Source organism: Pseudopipra pipra, chromosome 3, assembly GCF_036250125.1.
Source record: "Pseudopipra pipra isolate bDixPip1 chromosome 3, bDixPip1.hap1, whole genome shotgun sequence".
Classification (NCBI taxonomy): domain Eukaryota; kingdom Metazoa; phylum Chordata; class Aves; order Passeriformes; family Pipridae; genus Pseudopipra; species Pseudopipra pipra.
Window position 1 is genome coordinate 79368845 of NC_087551.1, and position 19688 is coordinate 79388532.

General features: G+C 41.8%; 1 protein-coding gene across 7 annotated transcripts in view; it reads right to left on the reverse strand.

The window, feature by feature from the left end:
* Positions 1-19688, reverse strand: part of ANKRD6 (ankyrin repeat domain 6) — an 89267-nt gene that overhangs the window by 38022 nt on the left and 31557 nt on the right. For 6 of the 7 annotated variants that reach the window (XM_064649975.1, XM_064649970.1, XM_064649967.1 and 3 more), the window contains exon 3: positions 11411-11566. The gene's annotated coding sequence lies outside the window, so the exon portion shown is untranslated. Of the gene's footprint in view, positions 1-3129; positions 3521-11410; positions 11567-19688 lie in introns of those variants that run through there. The other variant, XM_064649973.1, reaches the window with a different exon arrangement.

A 19688-nucleotide genomic window follows, 5' to 3' on the forward strand; every position in this document is an offset into this window, starting at 1 on the left:
GTTCCCTCACAAGTATAAAATGCTTCATAGCCTCCCCTGAACCATCCCAAGGACACCCTGGGGAGGGATCACAACCTGCAACTGGAAAACAATCATCTTTGCTGTCAGTGAGAAACTATGTTCCCCCCACAGTGCTGACATCATGCCCCACTGACCACAGAAACAATTCAGATTTAGAACACATCATGCAAACAGTATGTTCGTCTGCCTGGGCTACACTGACCCATCCAATGAGCCATCAGAGCTGAAAAGAGATTTCTGATATAATTCCAGAAAACGTATCCACAGAATGCTTTGACACATAGGATCCAGAGCCTGCCCATCTGAGGAAGATATCAGCTTTATTTGTGCTTTTTCCACTTTGGTATGTAATTGTTTCAGTACAGGAAAAACACACTCAAGATAATCAGTGTGTATACAGATGATTTGTCTTTCCCTCTCTCTTGAAATATCACTGTACTGCTCCTTAACAGCTACTAGCACGATACACTCCACATAGTCTAAGAATAATAGGTGCAGGACTAGATGATCTTGGAGATTGATAGTGGAATACAATGTCTTTCACCCTTATGTTATCCCTTTGAATCCATCCCCAAACAGCAATAACTAAAAGCTATTACTGCTTAATGGCTTTGCTCCCCCCTAAACTGACTTGTTTTTCTCAGTTTAGCTGATAGTACAAGGCCCTCCCCATCATAATCCCACCATTCAGAGTACTGACATTTTTGCTAACAGCTTCAGCAGGGATATCCTCACCAGAACAGCAGAAAGATTTTATTTCCAGCCTCACACCAGGAAGACACTCCAAGCAATAAGGAGAAAATGCATGGGTGGTTGTGGCACATGAACTCCCCGTCTCCTAAATACTGGGGACAAGACCCTTCAATGAACATGGCTCCAATGTTACAAGCTTGTATTCACCAGTACACCTCTGCAACAAGAAGATGCTGTAGCCCTGTTTAACTGGGTATTGTGAAACTGGTTTCCCTGAGGTTAACAGCAAGTTATGTAAAAGCCAGGAAATAACTCCACATAACTGACTCTTGATTTCTAAGTATAAGCATTAGGCAGTACTATTTCCAGGCAGAAGATTCAGGTTAGTTTTTCCTCACCTTTCTCTTGCTTTCTAAGTGCAAACGTGTTTGAAGCAACATGGAAATAGCTACACATTTCTTCAGAGAAACCAGACAAAAAACTTCTGGGCCTCAAAGGCAGTGTAATATGGGACAACACAGGAACAGTGCTGTGTTATGTCACTGGACTGATCTTACCCACACTCTCAACATGATGGACACAGTTTGGACACCCCGGGAACATGGAAAATATGGAAGACAGAAGAAAAACCACTTGTGTGCTTCACTAGGACTGTACACATCATACCCTGCTCCTCTGGCACACTGCTGTGCACTGTATAGTACAAACCATGTAAAAAAGCCAAGAAATACAGATGGCCTACACTTAATAATTTGATCTGTGAAAAACAACACAAGTTTCAATCTCATCTCCTTAAGTATTTAATTTCCAGCAACTTGTGCTACCGAAGCAAGATGAACACTCGCCCTTCCTCTATGTCCCTCACCACATGATCCTGGCCCCCCTGCTTCCAACATATCCCTGACCCTCCCATCACATCCTAAGTTGCACCTCCATAACCCAGGAGCACACCCCACTCCTCCTGTCCATGACTGGCACACAGTGCAGGGCACGCCTTCCAACAAGGATCTTTCTCCATGAGTTTTTAAGGCAGTGGGATGGTGTTTCTGTGCCAGCCCCTGCTTGCGCAGTGGTTTCCAAGTGAACTGTACCATCGTTTGTCCCCAACCTTACCCATAAGCTGGTTGCCTACACTTTGGATGGAGTCATGCACAATACAGTGACAGCTCTGTGCATCTTAAAACACCTGTGGTCAGATTCTGCTTGGTTTTCTTACCCTTTAAATTAAAAAAAAAAAAAAAAAGGAAAGGCACTAACATCGTCACTGAGAGATTTCCATATTCACCGCAAAAATGTCAATGGAAACATTTTCCTGACACACTGACATTTCTGAGCAAATCTGCAGAACCGTGGATGTTCATCTTAGCCACACCACTAGAAACACACAATAATACCTGAACTGACACACAACAGTGGACAGTTAGGGCTGCCAGGGAAAAGCCTGGATAACAGGCTATGCAAAGTAAATGCTGGAAATTGTACTCCCTAGTTTGACTGTGCTCCCTTTCTCTCACTGTCTTCCCATTACTGCAGCACATTCCCCCCCGGAAATCACGAGCCTCCTCAGCCTACCATGCCCTGCCATGCTGGAATGACAAACTGTGACAGCATTGCTGTTATCACGTAGTTTATCTTCTTGCCTTCTCCACCACTTGCATCATACGTAAAAAGCATAGCAAGGTGTTGACTCAGGTATCAGTCTTTTACAGATATCTCCCACTTTGTCCAAGTTTCCAGCAGTTGTCAGTTCCCGTTTCCAGAGGGCAGTCACTGCACAAGCCTGGCTCCTGCTCCCACAACAGGTCTCATTCCCTACGACATCTGCTTTACATCTCCTCCGCTGGGATTATTTGCAATTCAGAACAGTGCATCTGATTAGGATAGGAAGCCCAGACAACTGAAAGACCAACTTTCCTTTTCTCCTGAGCTGGTAAGAAAAGATGGGTGACCAGTGCGAGTGGGAACAACCTTCTTATTCCTCTCTCAAGGGACCCTTCCCTGGCACAGTGGCTACACTGGCAGTGGCATTGCTCCCCACCAGCTTTAACTCTCTACATGCCTCAGACACACAGTGTCTTTCCTTGAAAACGTCTGCAGCAGGAAGAAGGTACCAGATGCCCAAGGACTACAGTTAGAAGCCCGACTGCTCCTTTCACAGCCAGACGGTGCAAAATTAACCTGACAACATGATTACAGGCACTGCATCACATCCCTGCTGCCAGCACCTGCTGCCCAGAATTAAATCCCTCATTATCACCCCCCAGATCCAGAAGCTCAGGGGACGCACAAAGCATGGGAATATTCAAACCTTCTGCCTTCAAAACAACAACAAAAATTATTTTAAAAATATTTAATGCATTTTTAAATAAGAAACAGCCATCTCTATGCTTCTTTGTTTAAGATCAAATTACTTACCTGGGGCAGGCTGGGAAAGCAATACCTACTTCCCCAAGCCTCTCCAGGGAAACTGGCCAGATGTGATGCCCACAGGTTCAGTTGCTCCACGGCAGGGCAATCCCTTCCAAGGATAACCTGCTCACCCCTGAGGATTATGAGTTCACCCCATCAGTGGAGTGTGGAAAATGGCAGGTTGACTGTGGATTAGTATTCCTGATCGGCAGCAGTGAGAGACTGTCCCCCGGTGCTGAGGTCCAGCTGCATCCCCACGGATTATGCCCTTGGCTCAGTGAGTCACACTGCCCTACAGATGCTCTAGGAGATGTTTGTCTGGGATGGCACAGCACGGTGCGAGTGGGCAGCTGGCTGCTTGGTGGCAGGGTTTTAAAGCTCGCAGCTCCCTCTTCTCCCATGCAACTGGCAGAGAGGGCAAAAAACACTCTACACACCTTCCCCCTCCCCAGCTCCCTCCCCTCCAAACTGCTGCCAGGCTGCTTCAGTGGCTGTATCACCTACACGTCAGTAACAAAAAAAGCACAGGAATAATGATTTTCGAAAGTCAAAGGACAGTCCAGGACACATCACACATCACAGATACTGAAAGGCTAGGCGATAGACTCTCCTAAATTCATGGAAACAGTTAAAAACACCAGCTTCCTTTCTGAGGGAAGAGAAAAAAGCCAAAATTATGAAAGATTTAAGAGCTATGAGCTAATCAATTTTATGAAGTCCCCTGCGCTAAATGGAAAAGATGCAATGCCAGAGCACAGGTCACTCTCAGTACAATCACTATGTTAAATTAGTATTTGAATAAAAGAATGCTTACATAGCTAACAAAAAGTTTCTTGTACCAAGATACAAGATGAAAGAGGAAGAAAGAAGAAAAAGGGACTGCAGTTTTCCGCAGGGGACCCCAAATTCTCTTTTCTAGTTTATCACCAGAAATTGCACAGAATAGATTCATAGAATCATAAAATAATAGAATATCCTGAGTTGGAAGGGATCCACAAGGATCATTGAGTCCAACTCCTGTCCCTTCAAAGGACAGTTGCAAAAATCACACAACGTATCTCAGAATATTATCCAAATGCTTCTTAAATTCTGGCAGGCTTGGTGCTGTGACCACTTCCCTGGGGAGCATGTAGTCCAAGAAAAACTCCCAGCACCTGGTAGCTTCATTTTATGCAACATAAACAATAGAATAAAATAAATTCTTTTAGAATAGCCCAGTATTAAGATATGGAGACAGACCATTTTGTTATGGGAGGGTACATAATAGCTACTATTTTATAATAATAAAATAATCTTTCTAAGAAAACTTCCAATGTCTAAATACTGCCCATCTGTTCTTTGCCCAGCTCTCAGAGAAAAATGGGTTTCTTTTTTTATTAGTACATAATAGTATAATAAAATCTATGAAATACTCTTTTTCTTCCTCTTTGCAAAGCAGTTTATCATATATAAAATATGACATAAACACAAAAATTGTGTTCACTTTAGAATAGCAGCATTTTTCAGCAGGTGGATTATTGCATTAGAAAGAGTGAGTTTCCTGGAACTCATTTATCATTTACTGCAGGATGCTGATATATCTGCCATTTCTCTGAACTGATTTTAAGAGGGTTTGTCCAAGACCTGCAGCACTGCTTCCCTTTCAGTGATTTTTTCTCTAGTTCCACCGTGGATCTAGTATAAACTACTAAGGAAAAAGATCTATGTATTTTGCTAAAGAGAGGACACTGCCTCTCACCCCTTCCTGCCCCAAAAGACAGTTAAAAACCAGTCAAAGGTGTCATTGTGAAAACCACATCAGCAGCAGCTATATCTGGAAAACAGCAAAGCCCCCCGCCAGGTCAAGAACAATATGCTTTTGATTGTACTTTTCTTTACAACATCATCAATACTACTTTTGGACTTAGGTTTTATACCAATCAACATTTTGAAGTGGACACCACAGACATTTGGTAGATTATATGTTGGTCTCTGTTCTTTTTTTGTTGTTGTTTTCATTACATATTTTATTGTGGCAAGTAAAATTATTCAGTTTTCATACGGACAGTTGCATGATTCATCACCCTAAGTATCACCACTGTCTGGGACATCTGAAAACATTTTCTGGGCTTTTTTTTTTTCACTTGTTGCTATTAATTACTTCAACAATGACTATTTAGTAGCCTCCCAGGGAGCATCTGCATAACAGTTGCTCATCACGCTTCCCAACACAACCAGACCAGACTGATTGATGTCACTGCTCCACTGCAGGTGGCCGCCTGCAGACGGACCAACAGCCAACCCCACTTGGCAACAAACACGGGGAGACAGTGACCGCAGCCTCCCCAACTGCTTTGTCGACTGCACCTCCGTCCCCTGATCTCCACTGCTGGCTTCACTGAATGTAAATCCTCAGCTGCCTTGCAGCTCTTCGAAGATGTCTTGTTATCACCAAAACCAACCTCCAGAGTTGCGCCTGCCAAGCAGAATGCTCCTGGAAAGAGGTACAGACACGTGGAGACCAATGATGACAATCAGAGGCAGTTTCAAGTAATTGGTTAGATGTCACTAATCTTGTACAAAGAAAACTGTTTTTCTTCCCCTCATACTTATCTCTTTGCTGTGTAGCCCTGACCACCTTTATCCACCACTTTCCATATAACATGATTTGGGGGGGTTATTTGGTTTATCTCATTGAAGTTTCACAGCTTTGTTACTCTCCCTGCCCTCTCTTTCAACACCTGCATACACACACATGTCAAAACCATTCAGTGTAAGTGAGCTCAACTCTCAGCAAACCCTGTTAGTTGAGCGCTATTTACATGACAAAACAATACCTATTGTCTGACAGGGATGGTGCCTGTGTGCAAACAGGCACATGCATGAGATATCTCACTCCATTTGCATAAAACCAGTTAGGAGATCTTTCCAGCTGACTGCTGTTAAACAGTAGTGCTGGAGCCCAACCTTGGGAACAAAGCAGACACACGGCTGTGCTCATGGGAGAGTGGGGGTTTATGTTATGCTCGCACACAGTGGGGCTTCTGGATGGGAGAAGTGTTCCTTACCATCATCTTCTGCGCAGGAGCCACCTGCTCCTCACTGGGAGCAGGAAGTGCCATAATCCTTTCCACAACCAACTCCCTTTCTTTCTCCACTGCTCTTCCCTCCTTTCCCAAGGTATGGCCTTCACTTCCAGGGTTCAAATTACCTAGAGCACAGACAGAATCTGTCATTCAGTTTGGGGACCCCACTGCTCCCACGTCAGAGTGGTGGTGCAGAGGTCTCCTCCTCCTCATGTATGAGCTGAACCCTCTTCCCTGCTAGCACAAGCAACCCCACAATCTCCCAGTCAGCACATAATAGTAATTCAGGTTAATAGTGCAAAAGACACACTAGAAAATTTAATAAAAACAATAATTCCTACATTTATAGATTTTTTCCAAGGCCAAAACCACCACTATGATAATCTAATGCCAACCAGCACCGAGGCAAAAACTTCTATTTGAGCTAGATCCTATCTTTTATAAACATTATTAAAGATGTGCAACCAGGTAGTGATCTGGAAATGCTCTGGCTGACAAAGCAGGGAAGAAAACACATTTACCAGCTTTTGAAATGTTTTCCAGCTGGCAAAAGATCATTGGAGATGTTCTTCCTCTTCAAGAAAAGCACGACTTGGGAGCTGCCAGCAGCGATGACACAGTCCCTCCTGTACCATCACAGCTGATGTCTTGGGAGAGCACTTGGAGATGCAGCAAGGTAGCTGGACCAGTGCCACCCAGTGCAGCACTGAATCACAGACACGACACAAGTACTCGAGATGTTAGGATATTAGCACAGTATTCCTCAATACTGCTAGGCATCTGGCCTGACAGCAAGAGTCTGGCAGGCGGTGTGTTGATTAAAAGCTTAATGAGGCTCAAGCTGAAACTCAGTGGATGAAATCCTAGGGGTGGAGTCGCCAGGGTGGGAGAGAGATGTATTCAGAGCAACATGGGTGGAAATGCTGAGTATGTCCACTCTAATCCATGGAGATGTGTGTGCCTCTGTTGTGGTGCATACTGTTATCATCAAGAGAACATGATTTTTCCAGTTACATCCCATCACAGGGTACTGCAACTGCAAGAGAAAGCACAAATATCCAGGGATCTGGCACACCCTGGAAAATGGGCAAGTGAGAGAAACTGCATGCAGCAGGGAAGCAAACATGCTGGTCACATTCCGATGCACAGGATCACCCTACTAGTCAGCACAGCTGGGACAGTAAGTCCCATTTCCTAATCCCACATGCTGATCCCCCAGCACTGCTTTTGAGAAGCTGGCTGTAACTCCCAAGACAAAAATATTATTGATGGACTAAAACTAGCTGCACCTGATTCACAGAGAACCACTTTAGGAAAGGTCCCAAACCTGCTGAATCTGCCAGAGGGCTCTTTCTGACTTCAGCAGACTTTGGAAGAGCCCTGAAAATGGTCTCCAAATACTGGGAAGCATCTTTCAAGCATCTCTGAGGAGATCTTAGTAAGGAGAGAGCCTAGCCTTAGTGACTACAAAGTCTGCTGAAAAAGTGTGGGTTATACTATCCTATCCGTGAGTTTAGGTCAAAGATAGCAAAGACTGTTTGCTTAAAAAAATTGTTTGCAAGTTGCAAAAAACCAATCACTATGGACTAAATATATTTTCCTCAAAGAGGATCGTAAATCAGTTCAGAAACTCTGCAGACGTCTTGATTTCTCATCCAGTTGCTATACCTGAGAGGGCTGCAGTGGAGAAGGCCGAGTTTACTGTTTCAAATTGTTGGCCACTAGCTTGAATGGGTTGATAATTATTAGTATCTTTTAAAAATACCATGACTACCACCTCCTGAATCTCTAGGTCTGTCTAATAGCAGAATTTCAGTATTACACAGAAGACTTTTACCACTGAAACACATTTTAAAACAACAGCTTAACTGCACAATTAATTCATGTAAAACACTTACGCCAGTGAGTACTGTGTTATTCATGTTGCAGCAAAGTAATGTTGAGAAGTGGGCCCAAGAGAACATAATGAGATTTGACAAGTCCAAGTCCAAGGTGCTGCACCTGAGTCGGGGCAATCCCAGGCATGAGTCCAGACTGGGAGAAGAACTCATTGAGAGCAGCCCTGAGGAGAAGGACTTGGGTGCTTTTGTAGATAAAAAGTTGGACATGAGTTAACAGTGTGTGTTTGCAGCATCCTGGGTTGCATCCAAAAGGGTGGGTGACCAGCCAGTCAAGGGACGTGATCTTCCCCCTCTACTCTGCTCTTGTGAGACCCAATCTGAAGCACTGTGCAAAGGTCAGGGGTCCTCAGCACAAGAAAGATGTGGACCTGTTAGAGTGGGTCCAGAGGAGGGCCACAAAGATGATCACAAGGCTGGAGCATTTCTCCTGTGAAGACAGGTTTGAGAGATTTGAGGTTGTTCTGCCTAGAGAAGAGAAAGCTCCAGAGAAACCTTATAAAAGCCTTGTAGTACCTAAAGGGGGCTTATATAAAAGAGAGAGAGTGACTTTTTGCATGGGCAGATAGTGACAGCACAATGGGGAACAGTTTTAATCTGAAAGAGGGAAGATTAAGATTAGATGTTAGGAAGAAATTCTTTACTGAGAGGGGGGTGAAGCACTGGAACAGGTTGCCCAGAGAAGTTGTGGATGCCCCATCCCTGATTCAAGACCAGGTTGGATAGGGCTTTGAGCAACCTGGTCTAGTGGGTGACATCCCTGCCCATGGCGGGGATGTTGAAACTACATGATCTTTAAGGTCCCTTCCAACCCAAGCCATTCTAATTATCTATGAATAGATTCAATATATTTGCTTTGCTTCACTGATAATTAGTGTAACGGGCCATTACAAATCTATGAATCTGATGCCCTGACTCCAGTCCCTTCATGGCCCTTCACTGGAAAATTTATTAAGCTATAGTCATCTGAAGCCACTGAAATGAACCACACATTTAAAACTGGACACATGCTCATTGGGTAAAGGTTTACACAACAAGAAGAAATTACTTCTTCATTCAGAGAATAGAAAAGTCTGTAAAACACCAGAGTATGTTCTACTCATAGAACAGTTTGCACAGCAAACAAACTACTTCATTACACTTGTGATCTAAGTGGTTATTCTTGGAATGAGATTAGGAAACCTAGAGATTTTCACCAGTGGGACTCAAACAGCAGGACAGCATCCCTAGTGCAAACACGCTCCAGCAGTACACCACCAACCTGGAGCATGCTCATGCTTTTTCCTCAGCACTACTGACATTCTTGTCTACTCTCTCCTCGTTAGCTTCTTTGGTGTCATCTGCTTCTTTTCACATGCACAGAGCTCCAAACTCAATATTCAGACCATGTCCACCGCCCACGTGACCAGTCCATGCTTAGCCCTGTGTGCTGCATGTTTGGATCACTCTCATATCTTCCACCCTGCATCTCTTCTACACATGCAGATTTTCCAAATAAATGTAAGAAACAATGAGGTTGATTCCAGCTTCACTCCAGCTTCAGTGAAATTTGAAACAAATTCACGGAAGAATCAAAAGCCAAAACAGGGATTCCTTTGTCAATCACAGTTGTATTTTCATAAATTCTTATTTTAGATCTTCAGTGGCACAGTCTACATATTTAAGACACATATTCATATGCAAGTTTTACCATATATCTACCATTCATGCTAACAGTTCATCACTTCCATTCTGTTACATGATGTTCCTCCCGAGACAGTCTCTGCCAACTGAAGCCAAATCTCAGATTCATGAGAGCAAAACTAAAAAACAACTGACCGCAAGAAGTGATTGGCACTGCCTCTGCTCTTTCTGCTCTGACCATTCTGACTGAATGCACATCTTCAAGACTCTCCAAATCTCAAGGGCTCTCTGGACAGCACTGCGACAGCACACATAAAGAAAAAGGTTCACTGGGCAGTGCAGACACCTACCACCAACTTGTTCATCTAGGTTCCCTTTATGGTGAACAAAAGACACGGTCCATGCCATCCTAAAGTACATTTCAACTGTCAGATAAACAACACTCTAAAATTACTTAACTTATTAAGCATCATCTTGGACATGCACTATAAGCATCCAAAGTTAGATTAACTGAATCCTATACAAGGTATCCATGAGAAACACTCCACTTTCTGCAATTTGCTAGAGGACTTTTATCTGCCTGATTTCACCATAACATCTCCTGTCCATGGTAAATCACTGTGATTTATTTAGAATTAAACCATGTTGATCGGAAAAGAAATGCAAAAATCAACTGATACAGAAAGTATCAGCATATCTCAGTAATGACGTGTCTTCTGCATGGACTTCAGAAATCACACCATACTCTCAGGTTTAATTTTCTAAGCCCTAAGCTGCTTCTGGTGATGATCCCAAAAGACTGGCTCATCCTCTAGCACTGAGAAAGAATTTATTTCCCAGAAACGATGAAACACTTTAGTGCATGGAAAGCCTCTCCTTGTCCAGAGGATGGGATTTCCTAGGGGGACAGTCTCTGACTTTGTCTTGAAAACATCATCACAAACCTTATTCCAGCAGGTGCACTACTGCACTACAGGTGCACTACTGCAACATGCTATACACAACCAGGGTAGGAATACATTATATGACATCAAATACATACCTTATTCAAATAATCCACTAAGATTGTGCTTTGCAGTGGATTTCTAAACACAGCCATTCACTATTCAAAAGTAAAAGACAATTGAAAATAACTGAGAAAACAGCAAGCATCCTGAAGATGCTCTCAGTCTCCCTCTGACACTAGAAACTGCTGTTTGTCCACCTGTTTCCTGAAGAAGGCAAACCAGGGTACTGCCCTTTCAATTCCTACATGGCTCCCCTGTTTGAGCAGGTGTATGTGGTTTACAGAACAGGACATCTGTCTACCTGACATAGCTGTCCAGGTATTTTCCCATGCAACCTTCATATCAGCCCCAGGAGCTGGTCCCTCCCAGATGATCTTTTCCCTTCCTTCTTAGAAGCCAGCCTCTTGATTAGGGAAATCCCCTTTCAATGGGATGTTTGACACTCCTTGAGCCACTGGTCCTTAGAAATGCAGTTCATCAAAGGTGCACATGGACGGCAGAGGAGGCAAGGAACTACATACAACAAAGGACACAGCAGTGTGATGTAAATACCATAACCCAGTGCCACAGGTAAAACTCCAAGCTCTTCACAATCCCTAGTTACCCAGGAACTGGAATGCATTTCTACATGCAAATCTGCATTTTTATATACTTTAGACAAAAAATTTTAAAAGGTCATCTATTTTTCACTCACTCTTAAGGATCTACCGTTCAGTTTTTTCTGAGGAACATTTTACAGGTCTGTCTTGCAAGGCAACCTTTGGTGAAGGACAACAGGGATTCCAGCTTCAGTCTTTTCCAGTGCTGACAGCAACGGTGAGTCTCTGTAGCACGGTATGGTACACTGCTCCTAGGTGAGGAGAAACAAATCATAAATGGAACGTCAAAGGAGAAATACAGAAATTTAATACCAGTGGTTTCTGCAGCATTTAGCTGTCTGCATACACCTGGGCAAACCCAAACATTTCCTCCTGAAGTTTACACACCCACTTCCCACTATAAACAAAACAAGTTCCAACCACGGCTCTCTAGTTTGATTCCCACTAACTGATCTCTGAAAATAAAATTGTGCACCTCTCACTGCTTTGTAAGAACATGGAAAATGCAACAGAGACCTTCGTATCTTCCCATAAATCACGTGACTAATCAATAAAATCAGGAACAGGACACGTTCACAACAGTGTTCACAACTGATGGAAGTCACTTGGCCTGCATGAACTTTCGAGAGCTGAAAACTGCTGAGGATAAATAATCTCTCTTGATCTCTGAAGCAGAAATGATTGCTGAAATGCCAGTTCACTGACTTCAATTAGAAAATGCTGTTGGAAGACCTTACCATCCCTCTTTCCTACTAATTAAAATCTCCACATAATTTAGCTGATTTTCCTATCCTTTTTCCTAATGCATTCAGATCAGCAGATGTGTTTATGTACAAAAACCCATCTGTAATATATGAAGGCACTGGATAACTAAATACTAGTTATGTCTGTGAATTGACCTTTTGGTACTGTTTTGCTGACAATGTCATTGTCTTGCAAACACACCTTTCTGTTTCATTTTAATTAGAAATAATAACTGAAATATAAAAAGGAAATAAATAAACTGTATCTAAATTACAAGTAGACTATTAATATCAATATTCAAGAGGATGTGCAAAAAGCCATAGCCTAAAGTTAGAATCACAGAAATGGAAATTGGAAAGAGAACTTCAGAGCTTATCTAATCCCTTCCTACAGCTCGGATGAACCTATACACTACTTCTATTCAGCAATAAACTGTTTACTCTGAAAACAGGTTCCCAAAGTGTCTCAGAGGTGGTAGAAGTTCCACAGGTTATTTGCTGTTACAATTGCATATAGGAACTGGAAAAATAGAAAGTTCTTCTTTTTAAAAAACAAACCACAAGCAAACAAGAAATACAAGTGCTGTAAACCTGATTAAGCCTAATTCAAGAGAATTTTGATTAGCTGTTCACCTCTCCAGGTTCAGTAGCAACACAGCTAGTGGGATTTCAATTGGGTGCCTTATCTCTTATCTACACTCTTCGAAAACTGTACAGTAACAGACATAACTCTATATCTACACAAATAGTTTATCTGGCAAGTAATACCTAGAATGCAGACTACAATGTATAATATTTACAGAACATGTTGCTAATTTACACATTATTTGCTAAAGAGTACTCATAATCTGAAACTCAGTTCAAAGAAAAGGGTCCGAAAGGTGAAATAGATCCCTATCCCATATTTGTGAGAAAAATCAGGAGGCACCAATTGGACAGACTGGCAGACAACGTAGGAGGGATCCAGCAGCAATGCTGTGAACAGTTTAAGAGCTCAGGAATGCTATCAGCATCTTGGTTGCCTTTTGGTTTTTTTGCAAGCATCACAGTAAAGCAAGAGGGAGGTGCTGAGTGAGGCTTCCCAGACAGCACCATGGATTTTTTCAGGTCATTCTCCCTGGGCACAAGTGTTTGTTTCGAAACAGGCCAAGGAGGGAACTGAAGGTGACATTCTGAATCAGCAAGGGATGCAGTCAAGATCTTAACAGTGAACAGAAGATGAAAAATCACCACAGGCTTCCCCAGAGCAGCAGTAGCAGGGAAAAACTCTCACATTACCAACATCACTGAAGCATGCTTCATTTACAGAGGTAGAAATTATAAGACATAAATTCTGGACACAGTTTTAACAGAACAGAAGTATACAAAAGAGATTAATGCAGAAGAACTTGACAAGTTTTAAGTACGGTGTAGTCACAATCACCTCGGGGAACCCTGAATGCCCTTCCAGTACCTAAAGGGGGCCTACAAGAAGGCTGGAGAGGGCCTTTCTACAAGGCCCTGTAATGATAGGACAAGGGGAAATGGCTTCAAACCGAAAGAGGGCAGGTTCAAATTAGATATTAGGAAGAAATTCTTATTATGAGGGTGGTGAGGCACTGGAACATGTTGCCCAGAGAAGCTGTGGATGCCTCAACCCTGGAAGTGTTCAAAGCTATGGGAGAGGAGTTGGGCTGCATGATCTTTAAGGTCCCTTCCAACCCAAACCGTTCTATAATTCCATGATTCTATGAATTAAAGAGTTTCTTAAGAGAAATCTGAGTGGCAAGAAAGATGATGGTGTTGTCCAAATGATCAAAAATACGTAATTGAGGAAAAAAAATTGGAGGTTATGGGATAAAAAAATGTCAGCTAACATTTCCATGTCAGACAGACAGACATTTCTGGCCCATAGAGATGACAGCGGGTGCACAGCACCAAAGAGAAGTCTTCAGCATAGACGCAGGAATTGAGCTGATGTTTATCTCAAGGTAATCTCATCCATAAGGCACAGAAAACAAAGACAAATTACCAATCCTCAGAGAACAAATATCAGAAAGATGGTTGGGGGAAGATCCTCCAGGCAAATTGGTGAGGTGGCAGAAGAACCTGAAGAGGACACGATCAGAGAACAGAAGCATGGCAGGATTTCAAGAACAACACTAGGGACTACAGACAGATGACAGGTGATGTGAGGCTGAGGAGGCAGTGCACGTTGTAACCTTTGATGAGGAAGAGGTCAGTAAAGACACTGCCCAGAATGAAATGTGCAAAGCTGGGCTGGAAAAGGCACTGGTGCATTAGACAGTCACACTCCACCAACAACTACTGACAGCATGTTGAGCAGAGGGTATCTAGAAGTGCAAATGTAACTGGCGATGGCCTGGACCTTTTTCCAAGCTGGAAGAGGTTCAAATGAGCTTAATGTTCAAAACCAGAGGAACAATGGTGAGGGTGGATACTAACAGAAAAGCTGAAAAAACAGTGAAATGGAACATGATCAGCAGGGAAAAAGAGAGCAGGCAAAGAACTTCTGCCTTTGCTGAAGAACGAAAGTCTTGAAAGAAAGGCGAAGAGAGCGCAAGCAATGAAATAGCTTCTTTTACCAGTATTCTCTTCAAAACAATTGCTCAGTTCCTACACAGCTCTCTGGACAGAGAATAAAGGGAACCTCCCAAGGACAAGCCCATGCTGCCAAAAGCCTCACTGGGGCTGTAAATATTTATAAGAAATTTTAAACTGTCACATTTGCTTAGTGCACATGATTTCAAAAACACATAGGTATTTTCCACAATGCACTCCAGTCCATTTAGGAGCATGTATTTCTAATTTTCTTTAGGTGGGAAAAGAAGGTTTATATACTCCGTTCTTTTGTATCAGTCATGCAAGTTTTGCAAGTCTTTGTTAAGGAAGTTTATTAACACTTCTTTTTCCTCCACCCCCCATTTTCTATGTATGCACAAATCACTTAAAAAACCAACACTGTAGCTGTGACATATAAGGGAGTAAATTCTAATTGCTGGAGATCAACAACAAAACTTTAATTATCCACAGTAAGACAAGAATTTGAGTTTAAGAAAGCGTGACTCTAGAACACTAATAAAGCTGTCCTCATCTTTGAACTATTGCTAAGAGTGTTAAGCATTTCATTTCAGATTAAATATTGCATTCATCTGATGTGCAGAGTTCAATTGTACACTGTATGCACACAGAAAAACACACAAAGCTGTACAAACCTGTGTTTAGACAAACATATTATTTTTCATGCATATTACATATATTTTAGCAGCATTAATATTAGTTATTATATTGTACAAAAGCAACTTTTTCTCTATAGAATCATCAATTAAACACCTTCATATACTTATATTCAGTTAATAAAAGGCAAAGCATGTATTTCACTACCTCTGAATATAAATATGTTGAGCTCCACTATTCACCTGGTGTACCTGGCAAAGTATTGTAAGTGATGTTGGAAAATACAATGAGTTATAAAACAAAGACTGATAAGGCTAGACAGTGTTGATATTGATGCTGTAACTATTATTTAGATGTTAATCTTCTAAATCCAGGGGACACAGTTTTGGTTTAACAGCTGATTTGTCAACTCAACAGTATCTTAGAAAATCAGCTGTTCACTGAAAGGTGATGTTTTTTCTCAATACTGAGACTGAATAAGGTGGGGGATTTACTTTTCACAATCATCATCATTGATCAAATCTTATGTTGGTAAAGCTGACCTAGATCCCTCTTGAAACATGTTTGTTTTTCTCCTAATGGTGACAAATCTCTGGTCTGCCATGCTAGAGATACAGATAATGAGCAACACTCCCAAAAAAAGGGCGAAACAGTCTTACTGAAAAGTGAGTTGCAATTAAAGCGTTCCACACAGTAGCCATAAAAAACAGACACAAAATATATAGCACATGCAGCAGCAATTTTTTTCAACCTGTCCCAGAGAAGGGAGAAAAAAGAGAGCTGGCACTGCACTTTATGATATATTTGAGGAAAGCACTCATAAAAGGAAGTGTTTAGCCATTCACAGACGGTGCTTATATTATTAAGTCCCTCCAAGCTCCAGATGACAGCAGAAACAGATGCTCTGTTTTCCTTGAGGCACTTTTGCAAGTTCAACCCAACGAACTGGGGACATGTCGGTCCCTGGCTGTGCACCCTGCAGAGCTGCACTGTTGCACCTCACGGAGAGCTTTGTCTGAGAAAAGATGATTTGTTCGTGCAAAACTGGATGAAAAAAAGGGTAGACCTAGTTGGGCTGGGTTTAACACAATCTATCAGATGGTTACTGTCTGAAGAGTATTCAATAACATGCATTATTATGGCACAATATACTGAATTTCTTTCAAGATGACTGGACTTCACTATTTGTGTAAAAATAGCTGGACTAGGTGATGTTGCAGCAGCCCTCAGTAATGGTACAAAATGGAGAGCACAGTAAAGCCCTGTCTCACACCAGGCCACAGCAGAGAGCAAGAGTCTGCCCAAAGACCCACTGTCATAGCTCATACCTGTTTTCATGCAGCAACATCCAGAGTGGGGAGATGGTAATTGGGTCTCTTTGTTCATTCAGTTTTTAATCTCTCTGTTGAGACTGACAATGGGGGAGACCATTAGTGTCAGCTCTGCTAGGACTTTCTGTTATTAAGGCTACTTAAGCTTTTCCAAGTAAATTGCATGTGTCAAACTAACAGCACACTGTGATGGGCAAAAAAAGCCATTATACAACTGCTCTCCCTTTCTATTGATCCACCCAGGTGCAAGGGGGAAGGGAAAAGACAAAACCCTGGAGACTTCAGCCAATTCTTTGTAGCTCCCTGCTCCTCCCACTCATTATATTCCTATTTTACACTATTTACAGGCAATACATTAGAAATTCTTTCTCTTAACTGGAAGTTAATGATTGGGCATAAATGTCCCTGTCAAAGCCTTGCAATAGTCCCCATGCTGGATACATCTCGCCTAACTTAAACCTTATAAAAGATTTGGTTTAGACTAGTTTAATTTCCTTCTACAGTCAATGGAGAAAGAGAAACACAGGATGAGTGTCCCAGGTTCTTGCTGGCCCCTTCCTCTGACCACAAAGGGACCTCACTTCTAATTTTCACATACCTCCACTTAGATGGTGAGAACCCCGTACATAACGACAAACAGGCAATCCATTAAAGAAGGTACCTTGCTATGTCAAGGATTCCATGTTCCTACAGAAAGAGCTAGAAACTGTTTCTAGGCTGACTTCCGAACTGTAATTATAGCCCTGAGCCCCCATCTGCAGGCCACGGGATTCCCAGCACCTTTTAACCACGGTTCATTTCTCCATCATTTACTATCTTTAAAGCAGCAAAGCCATTTCTCATGCCACTTTGAGTACATCTAATCTTACCTATGCAAAACCTTAAGCAGAAAATAAGTATGATCCTTGACCCTATTATATCACAGGGAATTTACTGTTAACTTTGATGGGGTTTGGATTTTACTCCAACTCATGATACCCAGAGAGCTATAAGGCTTGTTATTGTTCATGTTATGAATGGATTTAAATCTTTAAGCTACTTTTTTGAATCTTAGAACGTTTAATTTGCACATATTCTTGATCCGTAACATAGCATGCTGAAGAATTCTTTCTGCTAAGTGCAATGTCTGTTATTAAAATCTGTGTAGGTTCTTTTAAGTGAACAGGGATGGCCAGCCTGTGATACAACTCCAAAACAGGAATTTTAAAAAGAATGGTTCTTCTTAATTCAAGTATGTGTTCAACTAAATTATAGCATTTCTCCATTATATCTTCCTTCCTCTCTTTTGCTAGTCTCTTTAATGTTTTTCAGAAGAAAATCAAACGAGAAAGGGAAGAAATAATAGAAGGGAAGTTTAAGCACATAGAAGCTAGTCAATTTAAAGTTATGGCTGTCAAAGGAACGTTAATTCAGCTAACTGCACAGCCACTGTAAGGCACACACGTTAAAATCACATACTGTAACAGTCTACAATGCACAGACACCAGAGAACTGTTACTGTCCTTGCAGGAAAACATACCTTTACATTTATGAACTTACTGGCTTAGTTTATTTTTCTCTGTTTAAATGCTTCATGATGAACACTAGTAGCTGTGTCACTGTTCCATTAAGTACTCTGACATCTTAGCTATATGTTTCTAAGAGATTTATGCCCCTCCATCCAAAAGGGGCAAAAAGAGAGGCAAAGATGAAAAAAGGGCTCTGCAGCAGCGAGAATGAGAACAGCAGAGCTCTTTAGATAACAGAATGGCTAGCCTATGAAACGTCACTTATTCAGCTGTCTCTAAAATATGGGGAGTTTTAGGACCACCATGTATAGGAATTAATTAAAACAAATGACCAAATTCTTAAATTTTCCCACTAGAAGAATCTGACGTCTGCACCGCTCCACCTCTCTCCCTCACCACAATACTGGAACACAAACCACCACCATGCAGTACAGACAAGGTATGAGAAATAAAAATATGGTTTTTTAATATAAATAGGCATATCGTGAAGTTGTAAGATATCCAAGTTCCAAGATCTGAACTTGGGTATCAGGGTCTCTTTTGGTGGGATAAGGGAAATGAGAAAATTCTTAAAAATTAAATCTTTTAGGGCCATTTTGTACATGAGGTTCTTCTTCTCTTTGGGCTAAGAACAAAGGAAGATCCTTCACCTTTGACAGGGGATGGCTTGCAGCCAATTGGGATAAAGGGAAAGCCTCTTTTCAGAGAAAAGACACCTTTTAACGTAAAAATCAATACATTAAAACTTATCTGAAAAGGGTGGGATTTTGTGAAACTATAAAATGTATGGAATTTAAACCGAAGGGGTCTTTTTCTCCGGAAACTCGGTGCAAGAAAGACCCAACACGTTGAATAAATTCTTCCTTGTTTCTTTGTTCCCTAAGTTTATGCCGTCTTTCTAAATCTAGAGAGGGATATTTCCCACAAAGGGACTGGGAAGCATATCCTCAGGTTGCCCAGACCCACTGTTTTCAAAGACTGCAGACACACTTATGGAGACAGAGATAGAAAGCAATCCACACTAGGCACCTAATCTGGAGATTTTGTACATCCCTTTGGAGGAAATACTTCTCTTTCCATTTATTCAATGAGAGTCCCAGGTAGATAGGTTGGTTTAAGAGTCAAGTGTCCAAATTTGCATAGCCTGATGTTTCACTAACACCTGAAAGACTTCGCAAAATGACCTATTTACTTTCTCACATTCACTAAATCAACATGTTTAAAATACATTAGCAAATACAGGAACTATTTTCCATCACCTAACATAAACTAAAATGCATACTTTCCATATACGTATGTGAGGGCAGTCAATCAGTCCCATCTGTCTTTTGGATGTTGAAACCCAAATATGGGATTCAACCTTGGTGGTTCCCTCTGTTCTTCCACTGCTGACCATTTCCAGTCTTCCCACAAGAATCCAGCTCAGAGCAGATGCACAGATAGATCTGGACAGGCAGGCAAGTCTGTCAGAAAGTACACCCATTGTGCTTCCGAGTGCACACCTGCTCAGTACACTGCCAGCTTCCCATCTGTGGCATGAATAAAAAGAGGAAAAGGGTTCAAAATCAGGTAATGCAGCTGGATGGCTACAACTTGAATATTTGCAAAACAAAG